Here is a 16747-nt window from a genome sequence, read left to right as displayed (position 1 = left end):
TGGATGCAGGGGATCAGACAGCAAGGTATGGCGTTCCACAGGGTTCAATTCAGGGACCACTCAATCTTTATTGTTGTTGTTGTAGTCTTCAGTTCTGATACTGGTTTGGTGCAGCTCTCCATGCTACTCTATCCTGTGCAAGCTTCTTCATCTCCTGCAACCTACATCCTTCTGAATCTCCTTAGTGTATTCATCTCTTGGTCTCCCTCTACGATTTTTACCCTCCACGCTGCCCTCCAATGCTAAATTTGTGATCCCTTCATGCCCCAAAACATGTCCTACCAACCGGTCCCTTCTTTTCGTCAAGTTGTGCCACAAACTCCTCTTGTCCCCAATTCTATTCAATGCCTCCTCATTAGTTATGTGATCTACCCATCTAATCTTCAGCATTCATCTGTAGTACCACATTTCGAAAGCTTCTACTCTCTTCTTGTCCAAACTATTTATCGTCCATGTTTCACTTCCATACATGCCTACACTCCATACAAATACTTTCAGAAACGACTTCCTGACACTTAAATCTATTCTCGATGTTAACAAATTTCTCTTCTTCAGAAACGCTTTCCTACTTTAAGTGTCTCATTTCCTAATCTAATTCCCTCAGCATCACCCAATTTAATTTGACTACATTCCATTATCCTCATTTTGCTTTTGTTGATGTTCATCTTATATCCTCCTTTCAAGACACTGTCCATTCCGTTCAACTGCTCTTCCTAGTCCTTTGCTGTCTCTGACAGAATTACGATGTCATCGGCGAACCTCAACGTTTTTATTTCTTCTCCATGGATTTTAATACCTACTCCGAACTTTTTTTTTGTTTCCTTTACAGCTCGCTCAATATACAGATTGAATAACATCGGGGAGAGGCTACAACCCTGTCCCACTCCCTTCCCAACCACTGCTTCCCTTCCATGCCCCTCTACGCTTATATCTGCCATCTGGTTTCTGTACAAATTGTAAATAGCCTTTCGCCACCTTCAGAATCTGAAAGAGAGTATTCCAGTTAACATTATCAAAAGCTTTCTCTAAGTCTACAAATGCTAGAAACGTTGGTTTGCCTTTTCTTAATCTTTCTTCTAAGGTAAGTCGTAAGGTTAGTATTGCCTCACGTGTTCCAACATTTCTACGGAATCCTAACTGATCTTCCCCGAGGTCCGCTTCAACCAGTTTTTCCATTCGTCTGTAAAGAATTCGCGTTAGTATTTGGCAGCTGTGACTTATTAAACTGATTGTTCGGTAATTTGCACATCTGTCAACACTTGCTTTCTTTGGGATTGGAATTATTATATTCTTCTTGAAGTCTGAGGGAATTTCGCCTGTCTCATACATCTTGCTCACCAGATGGTAGAGTTTTGTCATGACTGGCTCTCCCAAGGCTGTCAGTAGTTCTAATGGAATGTTGTCTACTCCCGGGGCCTTGTTTCGACTCAGGTCTTTCAGTGCTCTGTCAAACTCTTCACGCAGTATCTTATCTCCCATTTCGTCTTTATCTACATCCTCTTCCATTTCCATAATAATGTCCTCAAGTACATCGCCCTTGTATAAACCCTCTATATACTCCTTCCACCTTTCTGTGTTCCCTTCTTTGCTTAGAACTGGGTTTCCATCTGAGCTCTTGATATTCATACAAGTGGTTCTCTTCTCTCCAACGGGCTCTTTAATTGTCCTGTTGGCAGTATCTATCTTACCCCTTGTGAGATAAGCCTCTCCATCCTTAGATTTGTCTACTAGCCATCCCTGCTTAGCCATTTTGCACTTCCTGTCGATCTCATCTTTGAGACGTTTGTATTCCTTTTTGCCTGCTTAATTTACTGCATTTTTATATTTTCTCCTTTCATCAATTAAATTCAATATTTCTTCTGTTACCCAAGGATTTCTATTAGCCCTCGTCTTTTTATCTACTTGCTCGTCTGCTGCCTTCACTACTTCATCCCTCAGAGCTACCCATTCTTCTTCTACTGTATTTCTTTCCCCCATTCCTGTCAATTGTTCCCTTATGCTCTCCCTGAAACTCTCTACAACCTCTGGTTTAGTCAGTTTATCCAGTCCCATCTCCTTAAGTTAGCACCTTTTGTAGTTTCTTCAGTTTTAATCTACAGTTCATAACCAATAGATTGCGCTCAGAGTCCACATCTGCCCCAGGAAATGTCTTACAATTTAAGACCTGGTTCCTAAATCTCTGTCTTACCATTATATGATCTATCTGATACCTTTTAGTATCTCCAGGATTCTTCCATGTATACAACCTTCTTTTATGATTCATGAACCAAGTGTTAGCTATGATTAAGTTATGCTCTGTGCAAAATTCTATCAGACGGCTTCCTCTTTCATTTCTTCCCCCCAATTCATATTCACCTACTATGTTTCCTTCTCTCCCTTTTTCTACTGACGAATTCCAGTCACCCATGACTATTAAATTTTCGTCGCACTTCACTACCTGAATAACTTCTTTTATCTCATCATACATTTCATCTATTTCTTCATCGTCTGCGGAGCTAGTTGGCATATAAACTTGTACTACTGTAGTAGGCGTGGGCTTTGTGTCTATCTTGGCCACAATGATGCGTTCACTATGCTCTTTTTTATTCATTATTAAACCTACTCCTGCATTACCCCTATTTGATTTTGTATTTATAACCCTGTATTCACCTGACCAAAAGTCTTGTTCCTCCTGCCACCGAACTTCACTAATTCCCACTATATCTAACTTTAACCTATCCGTTTCCCTTTTTAAATTTTCTAACCTACCTGCCCGATTAAGGGATCTGACATTCCACGCTCCGATCCGTAGAACGCCAGTTTTCTTTCTCCTGATAACGACGTCCTCTTGAGTAGTCCCCACCCGGAGATCCGAATGGGGGACTGTTTTACCTCCGGAATATTTTACCCAAGAGGATGTCATCATCATTTAATCATACAGTAAAGCTGCATGCCGTCGGGAAAAATTACGGCTGTAGTTTCCCCTTGCTTTCAGCCGTTCGCAGTACCAGCACAGCAAGGCCATTTTGGTTAATGTTACAAGGCCAGATCAGTCAATCATCCAGACTGTTGCCCCTGCAACTACTGAAAAGGCTGCTGCCCCTCTTCAGGAACCACACGTTTGTCTGGCCTCTCAACAGATACCCCTCCGTTGTGGTTGCACCTACGGTACGCCCATCTGTATCGCTGAGCCACGCAAGCCTCCCCACCAACGGCAAGAGCCATGGTTCATGGGGAGGGGGGGGGGGGGGGGCAATCTTTATTATTACTCTGAAAAGACAGAGTAATTGGTACATCTGCCTAATATCATGTACGGACCTCCGAGCATGCAGTTACCACAACATGGCATGGCATGGACTCGACTGCTATCTGAAGCAGTGCTGGACGGAACTGAACATGAATCCTGCAGGTCTGTCCATAAATCCGTAGGAGTACGAGGGGGTAGGGGTCTCTTCTGAACACCGGGTTGCCCAGATACGCTCAATAACGTTCAGTTCTGGACGTTTTGGTGGCTATCGGAAGTGTTTAAACTCAGAAGAGTGCCCCTGGAGACACTGTAGCAATCCTGAGTTCTCCGAGTCCGTCGAAATGCACGATCGACATGAATGCATGCAGGTGATCAAACGGTATGCTTTTGCACGTCTCACTGGTGTCAGAGTCGTATCTAGGTTTATCAGGCGTCCCATATCACCCCAACTACACACGCCCCACCCCATAACAGAGCCTCCAACAGTTTGAACAGTCCCCTGCTGGCATGCAGCTTCCATGGAGTTGTCTCAATACCTACACTCGTCCTTCCGCTCAGTACAAATTGAAACGAGACTCTTCCGACCAGCCAATATGTTTCCAGTCATCAACAGTCCAATGTCGATGTTGACGGGACCAGGCGAGACGTAAAACTTTGTGTCGTACTGTCATCAAGTGTACAAGAGTGGGCCTTCGTCTCCAAAAGCCCATATCGATGATGTTTCGTCGAATGGTGCGCATGTTGACACTTTTCGATGGCTGAGCATTGAAATCTGCAACAATCTGCGGAAGGGTTGCAATTCTGTTACGTTGAACAATTGTCTTCGGTCGTCGTTTGTCTCGTTCTTGCATTATTTTTTTCCGGCTGCAGCGTTGTCGGACATTTGATGTTTTACCGGATTCATCGTATTCGCGATAACCTTGTGAAATGGTCGTACCGGAAAATCCACACTTCATCACTGCCTCGGAGGTGCACCGATTATAGCACCACGTTCAAACTCACTCAAATACTGATAACCTGCCATTGTGACAGCACTAACCGATGACATAACAGCTCCAGACACCTGTTGTCTGATATAGGCGTTCCCCACCGCAGAGCCGTATTCTGCCTGTCTACATATCTCTGTATTTGGCGCTTGAGTGTAATTTACTGATAATACACTGAAGGAAAAAAATCGCAACGCCAAAGGGAGTTACACGTCTCAAGTGAAAGTTCCTAGACGTGTTTTTGGAAGATTACGTCTCTTCAGATCTCTCTCCAATAGCATAAGAGAGCGCTATTAGCACCACTATGAGAATGCAGATCAGGTTTGCTTTAAATACACGCTGTAACGTGAGCGTTGAGGTTCGACTTGGTGAGTCGATGTTAGTGAAGAATGCCTTTAAGGAGACAAAGACGTCATTATCCAGAACTCACTGAGTTTGAACGAGGTCTACGACAAGCTGGATGCTCCTTCTAAGCTCCTGCAGAAAGACTTGGAAGGAAAACAACCATTCTACACTATGTCATCAAAAGTATCCTGACACATGGCTGAAAATGACTTACAAGTTCATGGCGGCCTCCATCGGTAATGTTCGAATTCAGTACGGTGTCGTCCTATTCACAGCCTTGAGGACAGATTCCACTTTGGCAGGCATACGTACAGACAGGTGCAGGGAATGGCAGCGCATTCTTCACGGAGTGCTGCACTTAGGAAAGGTATCGATGTCGGTCGGAGAGGCCTAGAACGAATTTGGCGTTCCAAAACATCTGTAGGATTCAGGTCAGGACTCTGTGCAGGCCAGTCTATTACAGGTACGTTATTGTCATGTAACCACTCCGCCACAGGCCGTGAATTATGAACAGATGCTCGATTGTCTTGAAAGATGCAATCGCCATCCTCGAATTCCTCTTTAGTAGTGGGAAGCAAGAAGGTGCTTAAAACATCAATGTAAGTCTGCGCTGTGATAGTGCCACGCAAAACAACAAGGGTGCAAGATGCCTTCCATGAAAAACACCACCACAGCATAACACCACCGTCTCCGGCTTTTACTGTTGGCACTACACACGCTGGCAGATGACGTTGACCGGGCATTCGCCATACCCACATCCTGCTATCGGATCGCCACATTGTGTACCGTGATTCGTCACTCCATACATTTTTTTCCACTGTTGAATCGTCCAGTGTTTTCGCTCCTTACACCAAGCGAGGCGTCGTCTGGCATTTACCGCCGTGATGTGTAGCTTATGACCAGCCGCTCGACCATGAAATCAAAATTTTCACACCTGCCGCCTAACTGCCATAGTACTTGCAGTGGATCCTGATGCAGTTTGCAATTCCCGTGTGATGGTCTGGATAGATGTCTCCCTATTATACATTACGACCCTCTTCAACTGTAGGCGCTCTCTGTCAGTCAACAGACGAAGTCGGCCTGTACGCTTTTGTGCTGTACGTGTCCCTTCACGTTTTCACTTCCCTATCACATTGGAAACAGTACACTTAAGGATCTCTATGAGTGTAGGAATCTCGGATACAGACGCATGACACAAGTGACACCCAATCACCTGACCACGTTCGTGAGTTCCGCGGAGAGCCCCATTTTGCTCTCTCACGATGTCTAATGACTACTGAGGTCGCTGATATGGAGTACCTGACAGTAGGTGGCAGCACAATGCACCTAATATAAAAAACGTATGTTTTTGGGGTTGTCCGGATACTTCCGATCACATAGTTTACGTGACTGCTGCCAGGTTGGTGACGACAACGTGCAGTCGCAAGAGGACCTTGATCCAGACGGCCACGTGGCACCAGCCACCAAGAGGGAAGACCATTGTGTTCGGCGCTGGGGTCTGGTGCACTGCAGCAGCAATATGAGCAGCAGTGGACACCGCAGTGACACAATGAACTGTTACGAATCGGTTACTTCAAGGACAGCTCCGGGCCAGACTCCCTGTAGCTTGCATTCCACAGACCCCAAACCACCGTCATTTGCTACTAGAGCGGTGTCAAGCTCGTTGGACGACAAAGTGTAGGTGTGTTGTACATTCAGATGAAAGCTGGTTCAGCTTCGGTGCCAGTGATGGCAGTATGTTGTTTTTCTTCTCAAAATCTCTTCATTCATTCTTTAACAGACCTCATCTTTCCTTCAACTTTTGTGGTCCTGTCCTCCTCAGTTGCGCGTAATATTACGGTATATTGATAATTTTCACTTATGGACCGTCTGACAGCAACCGAATAAAACACAATTTTAGTGCCATACGCGTTTCGCCTTTATTTTCTGCAAGGCATCATCAGTGGCCTGGAATATGTACATATGTTAGCTATTTTATTTACATTTTTGTCACTGTGCCTACAGGTTATAAACAGTTCTGGTGCTTGATATTTCCTATTAAGTAGTAATGTTTTGAACAGTACTTACAGGTTGCGTAGACAGCTTCTTACATATTACGCTCCTGTTGCATTTTTGGTGTTGTTCTTCTTCCTATGAGGGCCAATTTGCTGTTTTTTCCACATTCCACAGCACTATGCACTGAACGCTTGTTTTAATGCAATGTTTTGGTTTCTGTTGCCGACTGTCAAATGTTTTTGCCAGAGATCGAATATTACTGCCAAACTTATGAGTGTAACTATTGAAGTATCTGTGGTCTGTTCGTGTATGCATTTGTGTGTGCGTTTGTGTATGTGTGTGTGTGTGTGTGTGTGTGTGTGTGAGTGAGTGTTTCTTGGTGTGGTATTAATTTAATTTTATTTTATTGTATTTATTTATTTATTTTTGTTTTTGTCCTGTGTATGTGTGTGTGTGTGTGTTTTGGTGTGATATGTATTTTTTTGTGCTGTGTGTGTGTGTCTGTCTGTATTTTTGTGTTATGTAATTTTTTTTTGGGAGGGGGGGCTGTGTATGTGTGTGTGTGTGTGTGTGTCTGTATTTTGGTGCTGTATATATATATATATATATATATATATATATATATATATATATATAAATATTTATGTTATCATTTCCTTTATTAAGTGTAGTAGGGAGCTTGTGCTGATGTGTGTTTGTTCATTTATCACATGTTTGTTTTCTGCTATGGCTTTCTGGATGTGGAAGTTTTCTTGCATTTGTATAAGATGTTTGTCATGGTTGCTTATTCTCATTATTTTCATTTCTTGTTCCATGTTTGTAGCATGATGGTTGTAGTGTTTTAAATGCTCTGCAAATGTGGAATGGTTTGTTTCACACTTCCAACATCTGATATGTTCTTTGTATCTTGTTTCAAAATTCCTGCATGTCATGCCTATGTATACTGCATCACAACTTCGACATTCAAGTTTATATATTCCTGATTGTTGGAATTTGTCCCTCTTGGTAGCTGGCTGGCTTAGGTGTGATTGAAGGGTTTGCCCAGGCTGATATGCTATTTTGAAGCCCTGTCTCTTTAGGATGTTTGCAACTCTGTATGTTAGTTTATGTGTGTAGGTCATGGTGTACCATCTGGTTCTTTTCTGTGTGGTGTTGTCATTGTGTGTGTTTGTTGAGTGTGTTTGTAAGTTTTCAGCTTGTGAGTTATTTTGTATTGTGGAAATGTTGTGTTTGTTTTTTATTTGTGTTTTTATTTTTTGATTGAGCCTGTGTACCACATGTGTGTCATACCCGTTGTTCCTAGCTATTTGTATGATCGTGTTCATTTCTTGTTCATAGTTTCTCTTGCTGAGTGGGATTCTGTTTAATCTATGTAACATGTGTCTTAGTGCTGCAAGTTTCTGGCTTTGGGGGTGGTTGGATGTGGAATGTATTATTGTGTCCGTGGCTGTTGGTTTTCTAAAGATGTTAAATGTATGTTTTCCATTTTCTTTTTTAATTGTAATGTCAAGAAAATTTATTTGATTTTCTTTTTCTTTTTCAAGTGTGAATTTTATGTTCTTATGAGCTTTGTTTATTTCTGAATGGAGTTCATCTATTTTTTCACTTGGCTCGTCTACCAGACAAATAATGTCATCCACGTATTTGTACCAATATATCATCTTTCCTCTCTTCTGACCATATTTTCCCCTGTTTTCTCCTTCCTTTTACTTATAAATTTCGTGTTAATAATTTTGCTTCAGAATTTGCCTCTTTCATCGATTGTTTCCCGATTGTTTCTGATAGGACGTAGGCAGGTGGTATTGAATGGTAAGATCTCATGCCATGAATAGGCGCAGTTTTGTTAAAGCGCCACATAGAATTTCTTGGAAAACAGATCTTAGTATTTAATTAAAGAATGTATTTCTGAAATAATTAGCTTCATAGTTGTTGACATAGCACTCCCACTGAAACCAAGGAATAGGGTCAACAATTAGTCTGTATAACAAATGACCCAGTGCTATGAGAGAGAGAGAGAGAGGGGGGGGGGGGGGGAGGGAGGGAGCGAGGGAGAGGGAGGGAGGGAGAGGGAGAGAGAGGGGGAGAGAAAGAATCACAATTTTAAGTTTTAAGGACCATTTATATCGTTAAAATACCAATTTAGACAATTGGTAAAATTTAGCTGTACAGGAACGGGGGAGATAACAGTTATACATACCTCTTTAGCCCGCCGCTGTGGCCGAGCGTTTCTAGGCGCTTCAGTCCGGAACCGCACTGATGCTACGGTCGCAGGTTCGAATGCTTCCGCGGGCATGGATGTGTGTGATGTCCTTAGCTTAGTCAGGTTTAAGTAGTTCTAAGTTCTAGGGGACTGATGACCTCAGATGTTAAGTCCCATAGTGCTCAGAGCCATTTGAACACATTTGAACATAATGGAAGGCATAGTGCTCGCTTTATACTCAGAAACAATTTGAAAAAGTTACAGCACAATGTAAATAAAACGTAGTTGTGGTTAAGTGCTGCTAAAACTATGTTCTGCTTTGGCATCCCTTGAATTATCACAATAAACAAAAAGTTCACTGTAAATGATGACAGCCGAAACAGTTCCAGGATAAAGATTCATTAAAATTCTTGACCATGGTTTCGGTATACATAAATATTATTTACTGACGACGCCTTTGACACAATTGTTTTATTAATCTCTATTGCAGGATGTGATTTTAGGTATTTTACTTCTGATGAAGGTATATTTATATGTACCGAAACCGTGGTCAAGAATTTTAATAAATCTTTATCCTGCAACTGTTTTGGCTGTCATCATTTACCGTGAAGAACTTCAACAGTTGCTGTTCCAGCCAGGTTTAAAATCTTGAGATAAAGAAAAAGAATAGTTATAAAAGGCATCCAGCTGAGACAATAAACTATAATGGCGTGCTGAAAAATAATAATTCCGAAGATTTTTACGTGGAAACTCTTAAAGATTTTAAAATAAAACAAACTTTATTAAGTTTCTAGGTCTGAATTTTTCATGACTACTTGTTTTCAAACCTATACCGCTAGAGGGCTCTGAATTTTAACAGAAATGATTGCGGTCTGTTAGGTTACTATGTCGGCGCGTCGGAAACAGCGTTCAGTATCGCGTTTCGAATCCTAAGAGCTCGTCCACACTTGGACCACCCTCTTCTTCCGCATGAAAATGCCAGACCACACACGAGCGCTGCGACATCTGCTACAATCCGTCGGTTCACTGTCATCGGCCAACCTCCGAACAGCTCCGACTAGGCCCCATCCGACTACCACCTGTTTCGAATATTTAAAGAACACCTTCGAGGACTCCACTCTGATAATGATGAGGCGGCGCAAGCGGAAGTGAGGTTGTCGCTTCGTCAGTTAAGTCAAACATTCTACATTGTCGGTATGGACAAAGTGGTCTCTCGGTGGGAGCACTGTGGTCGTCGTCGGGGTGACCATGTTAAGAAATAAAAAAATGTTTAAATAAGCTTTAAGAGTTTTCTATTAACCAGCTTCTTCGCCCGACACTGCCCCAAGTTAACAGCTGAGGGGTTTTGACAATAAATGTGTACTGGTGGTGGTGGCCCTGAACTAAACTACTGGCCATTAAAATTGCTACACCAAGAAGAAATGCATATGATAAACGGGTTTTCATTGGACAAATATATTATACTACAACTGATATGTGACTACATTTTCACGCAATTTGGGTGCATAGATCCTGAGAAATAAGCACCCAGAACAATCACCTCTGGCCGTAATAACGGCCTTGATACGCTTGGGCATTAAGTCAAACAGAGCTTGGATGGCGTGTACAGGTACAGCTGCCCATGCAGCTTCAAGACGATACCACAGTTCATCAAGAGTAGTGACTGGCGTGTTGTGACGAGCCAGTTGCTCGGCCACCAATGACCAGACGTTTTCAGTTGGTGAGACATCTGTAGAATGTGCTAGCCAGGGCTGCTGTCGAACATTTTCTGTATCCAGAAAGGCCCGTACAGGACCTGCAACATGCGGTCGTGCATTATCCTGCTGAAATATCGTGTTTCGCAGAGATCGAATGAAGGGTAGAGCCACGGGTCGTAACACATCTGAAATATAACGTCCACTGTTCAAAGTGCCGTCAATGCGAACAAGAGGTGACCGAGAAGTGTAACCAATGGCACCCCATACCATCACGACTGGTCATACGCCAGTATGGCGATGACGAATACACGCTTCCAGTGTGCTTTCACCGTGATGTCACCAAACACGGATGCGACCATCATGACGCTGTAAACAGAACCTGGATTCATCCGAAAATTGACGTTTTGCCAGTCGTGTGCCCAGGTTCGTCGTTGAGTACACCATCGCAGGCGCTGCTGTCTGTGATGCAGCGTCAAGGGTAACTGCAGCCGTGGTCTCCGAGCTGATAGTCCATGCGGCTGCAAACGTCGTCGAACTGTTCGTGCAGATGGTTGTTGTCTAGCAAACGTCCCCATCTGTTGACTCAGGGATCGAGACGTGACTGCACGATCCGTTACAGCCATGCGGATAAGATGCCTGTCATCTCGTTTCCTAGTGATACGAGGCCGTTGGGATCCAGCACGGCGTTCCGCATTACCCTCCTGAACCCACCGATTTCATCTTCTGCTAACAGTCATTGGATCTCGACCAACGCGAGCAGCAATATCGCGATACGATAAACCGCGATTCGCTACAATCCGACCTTTATCAAAGTCGGAAACGTGATGGTACGCATTTCTCCTCCTTACACGGGGCATCACAACAACGCTTCACCAGCCAACGCCGGTCAACTGCTGTTTGTGTATGAGAAATCGGTTGGATACTTTCCTCATGTCAGCACGTTGTAGGTGTCGCCACCGGTGCCAACCTTGTGCGAATGATCTGAAAAGCCAGTCATTTGCATATCACAGTATCTTCTTTCTGTCGGTTAAATTTCGCGTCTGTAGAACTTCATCTTCGTGGTGTAGCAATTTTAATGGCCAGTAGTTTATGTACCCACAGACTCAACGTTGTGATACTAAAAGTTTTGGTTGGTTTCCTTGTCTAGGGGCTGGGATACGTAGTGGCCGCATTACAGGCCAAATACTGCTAAGTCTACAGTATACGGCAAGAATACACACATGAATCGAATGGTCAAAAGTTTCTATCACTCGGCAATTGCGAATTATGAAAGTAACACATAAATTTATCAATAAAAGACTGCAATTAAATAAAATCTGTAGGTACTATTTTAACGACTTTAAATGATGAATACTATAGTAGAAGTACTTTTAAGAATGCGGTATATTTCTGCAAAACAATTATTGGTGTCTATGGTCCAGCAGTTAAATTAAATATAAGTTGAATAACAGAGAAGTAATAGATTTCTACTTCACGTAATTAGCTATGAACAACAACATAGCTCGCGGGATATTCACTTCCAAACGCGTACTACGTCTTCACTGTAGAAACAACGGAATTGTCAGAAGGTCACAAGTCGGTAATCACACAGCCAAGCTTAGACTGCATGAAACGCACGTGAATTAAAAGGTGCCAGGAAGAAGTGTCTCACACGGCCGCAACACAGAATTGCGTGGTAATGTTAAACGCCTTGCCCAACACGGTGGTAGGGTCACAGCTGACGCGAGCACACGGCCGGTAGGGCGTGTTCCCCTGTTGCGCTTAAGTCGGCGTTGTCTTGGCTAACTCGTTGCGTCGCAGAAAGTAATAACGTTGTCGACAGTTAAGAAAAGATACACTGACATATGCTACCGATCCTGCGGATTCGCATAGGTAAGATTCCTGCTTGTTTTAGGTCTTCTTCTATTTCTTGACAAGTATTTTTTTTACTTTTTTATTTTTTTACGGCTGACTATGTTTTCGTATAATGGTTAGGCTGGTTTCATCGTCCACATATGAGCGCTGTGTATTGTTCCAAATATTCTGGGGATTTCACATTTCTGTTGATGTTTGTGGTTATTTCTGGTGCGCAGAGGGTTTCAAAACTCTGTTGCAGTTCCTGAGTTTTTCCTATCTTGATATGTTCCTTTGATTGTAGTGTGTCCCTGTGAGTTTGTATTCTTCCTGAAGTATTCTGTCGTTTCCACGTTTGGTGCTTTGTTTAATTCTCCTACTTGTATATATTACCCTCGATATTGGAGTTTTGGGACTCTGCTAACCTTTCCGTATTCTGTGTACATGGCTTTTGTGTTATTGTTCTTTCTTTTAGTGTATCTCATTTGATCGTATGGTATTAACAGACTTGTTTTGGCTAAACTTCTTGTAAGTATTCCAGTGCTTCCTGTGCTCCTCGTCTGTTGTTGCTATTGCCATGACATCTGCCAACGCTAGAGTTTTTATAATTCTTTTGTTTACACGCGCTCTTCCTAAGTAAATCCCTTTTACTTTCTGTTCCCACTGGTTGTTGATTTGTTTCAAGATTCTTTTGAATAAAAGTTGTGAGAGACCATCTCCTTGTCTGATCACTGTCTGTATAAATGTTTCTGACATTTCTGCCATAAATTTTGCTTTGCATGTGGAGCTTACTGCACGAGTGCCCTAGTTTTCTACATATTCCATCTTCTTCTAGTACTTTATAAAGAGTCAGACGGTGTATGGAGTAGTAGGCCTTCTTAAAGTGCACAAATGTGTCCACAATATTGTTCGTCTGTTTGACTTCAGGACTGTTCCCACGATGCAACTTTGCTCAGTACATGGGCTTCGTTTTCTGAATGCTTGGTTTTCACGTAACATTTCTTGTTCTAGTCTGCTGATTATTGCCTTGCACAGAATCTTGTACAGAACAGGTGATAATGTGATACAGCTGCCGTTATTAGGGTCTGCCTCGTCGACCTTTTTGTCCAGTGATTGTACAGTACTGTATGTATAGGATACTGTAGACCTCGTGTTCTAGTGACTGCCGTTGAGTTATTGAGATAAGTACATCGCAGTGACTCAGTCTATGTCATTGCCCTATATCCTGAAACAGTTAGCTGTTGGACACCACAGGCTTTGTTGGACACCACAGGCTAAGTGGTTCGTCTGTGTCACTATGGGAAGTACTTCTTGGTGTCCTACTTTTGCAGTAAATCACGTAGACTCTGTCCCCCAGAACCCCCCGTGAATTAGTCCGCAGCTCGTGGTCGTGCGGTAGCGTTCTCGCTTCCCACGCCCGGGTTCCCGGGTTTGATTCCCGGCGGGGTCAGGGATTTTCCCCTGCCTCGTGGTGACTGGGTGTTATGTGCTGACCTTAGGTTAGTTAGGTTTAAGTAGTTCTAAGTTCTAGGGGACTGATGATCATGGATGTTAAGTCCCACAGTGCTCAGAGCCCCTCGTGAATTAACTTTCGGCAGCTGGGGTCAGCGTACGCTATGGAGTCTCTTGGCTCCATTGTGTTAATCCGACAGGAACGACTCAGTGATGCAGTCTATCTATTCGTCAAAAGCCTCTTAAGGTCAGCCTGTTGGAAGCTGGGGACACTGTAGTTTCTGTCCTCTTATGACTGCTGTTGTCTTACCTTTAAAATATATCAAGTAGACGCTACCAATCCTATCCCCCAGAACCTCTGATGAGTTTGCTGTGGCGGGTTGGTGTCAGCATACGCTATAGAGTAGCATGGCTGCTTTGTATTACTGCAGCATGTACATCATGGTGATGCAGTCGACAGATTTCACCAGAACCCTTGAAGAGCTGCCAATTGGAAGATGGGTAGACTGTATTTTCCGTCCTCTTATAACTGCTGTTGTCTTACTTCTACAGTATATCACATCGACGCTACCAATCCTGTCTCAGTATTGCTGCAGTATGTACATCATGGTGATGTAGTCCATCGATTTCACCGGAACCCTTGAAGAGTTGCCTGTAGAGAGGTGAGGACAGTACTCCCTATCCTCTTATGATTGTTGCTGTCTTGCCTTGGTGGCCATATCACACAGACGCAGTGTATCACATTCCCCAGAATCTCTGATGAATCAGATTTTGGAAGCTGATGTCAATACAACCTGTGAAGTTTCATATCTGCATTATGTTGCTTCAGCAGGTGCATCGACTTGATGCAGCCCATTCCAACTCACCAAAATCATAATAGAAGGTGGGGACAATATATTCTGTGTCCTCTTAAGACTGTCACTGTCTTACTTTGGCAGCGATACCACATAGAGGCAGTCCCTCCCAGCCCCCAGAGTTGGGTGTCATATGCTGGTGTCACTGCATATTAGGGAGTCTCGTGGTTGCATTGTATTGCTGTAGCAAATAATCACAGATACGAGTCCATCACTTTCAGCAGAATGCTTGAATAGCTGCCTGTCGAAAACTGGCGACCCTCTACTATCAGTCCTCTTGTGACTCCTTTTGTCTTACTTTTACAGTATATCACATAGACGCTATCAATCCTGCAGCATGTACATCATGGTGATGCGCTGAATCGGCTTCACCAGAACCCTTGAAGAGTTGCCTCTAGGGAGCAGAGGGCACAGTACTCCCTGTCCTCTTATGAATGCTGCTGTCTTGCTTTGGTGGACATGTCACATAGATGCAGCGTATCACATTCCCCAAAATCTCTGGTGAATCAGATTTTGGAAGCTGATGTCAACATACCCTGCATTATGTTGCTTCAGCAGGTACATCGCCTTCGTGCAACCTATTCCATTTCACCTGAATCGTATTAGGAGCTGGGAACACTGTATTCTGTGTCCTCTTTATTGCTGTCTTTCTTTGGCAGCGATATCACATAGAGGCAGTCCCTCCCAGCCCCCATTGTTGGGAGTCGTATGCTGGGGTCAATGTATATTAAGGAGTCTCGTGGCTGCATTATATTGCTGTAGCAAATAATCACAGATACGAGTCCATCTTTTTTAACAGAACGCTTGAATAGCTGCCGGTCGAAAACTGGCGACCCTGTACTCTCAGTCCTCTTGTGACTGCTGTTGTCTTACTTTTACAGCATATCACATAGACGCTGCCAATCCTGCAGCATGTACTTCATGGTGATGTCCTCAATCGACTCCACCAGAACCCTTGAAGAGTTACCTGTAGGGAGCTGAGGGTACAGTACTCCCTGTCCTATTATGATTGCTGCTGTCTTGCTTTGGTGGCCATATCACATAGATGCAGCGTATCATATTCCCCAGAATCTCTGATGAATCAGATTTTGGAAGCTGATGTCAATACACCATGTGAAGTCTCATATCTGCATTATGTTGCTTCAGCAGGTACATCGCCTTGATGCAGCCCATTCCAATTCTCCAAAATCGTAATAAGAGCTGGGGACACTTTTTTATGTGTTCTCTTAAGACTGTTGCTATCAATCCTGCAGCATGTACTTCATGGTGATGCCCTCAATCGACTCCACCAGAACCCTTGAAGAGTTGCCTGTAGGGAGCTGAGGGCACAGTACTCCCTGTCCTCTTATGATTGCTGCTGTCTTGCTTTGGTGGCCATATCACATAGATGCAGCGTATCCCATTCCCCAGAATCTCTGATGAATCAGATTTTGGAAGCTGATGTCAACATACCCTGTGAAGTATCATAGCTGCATTATGTTGCTTCAGCAGGTACATCGCCTTCGTGCAACCTATTCCATTCCACCTGAATCGTATTAGGGGCTGGGGACACTGTATTCTGTGTCCTCTTTATTGCTGTCTTTCTTTGGCAACGATATCACATAGAGGCAGTCCCTCCCAGCCCCCATTGTTGGGTGTCGTATGCCGGGGTCAATGTATATTAATGAGTCTCGTGGATGCATTATATTGCTGTAGCAAATAATCATGGATACGAGTCCATCTTTTTTAACAGAACGCTTGAATAGCTGCCGGTCTAAAACTGGCGACCCTGTACTCTCAGTCCTCTTGTGACTGCTGTTGTCTTACTCTTACAGTATATCGCCTAGACTCTTGACGAGTTGGCTGTTGGGAGCTGTGGCATACACTATTATCGCAGCATATACATTGAGGTGATGCAGTCCATCCATTTCATCAAAACCCTTGAAGAGTTTCCTGTCGGAAACTGGGGTCGCTTTACTTTCTGTCCACTTGTAGTTGTATCTCCATTACTGTTGCACGTACATAACGCTGATGCAGCCCATCCCTATCCTCAGAGACCTTGGTGAGTTGGCTGTCGGTACCAGGTGTCACAAGCCTCGTGACTGCGTCCTATTGCTGCGGCAGGTACATCGGGCTGACAAAGCCAATCCCACTCACCAGAACCCTTGAGAAGTTGGGTG

General features: G+C 43.6%; 1 protein-coding gene across 1 annotated transcript in view; it reads left to right on the top strand.

Moving 5' to 3' along the window:
* LOC124717306 (dopamine D2-like receptor) overlaps positions 1-16747 on the top strand; it is a 168887-nt gene that overhangs the window by 78824 nt on the left and 73316 nt on the right. The gene's annotated exons all lie outside the window — the stretch shown is intronic.

The sequence above is a fragment of the Schistocerca piceifrons genome, chromosome 9 (genome assembly GCF_021461385.2).
Source record: "Schistocerca piceifrons isolate TAMUIC-IGC-003096 chromosome 9, iqSchPice1.1, whole genome shotgun sequence".
NCBI lineage: Eukaryota > Metazoa > Arthropoda > Insecta > Orthoptera > Acrididae > Schistocerca > Schistocerca piceifrons.
Note: the sequence above shows the minus strand (reverse complement) of the source record. Positions and strands in the feature narration are given on the sequence as shown.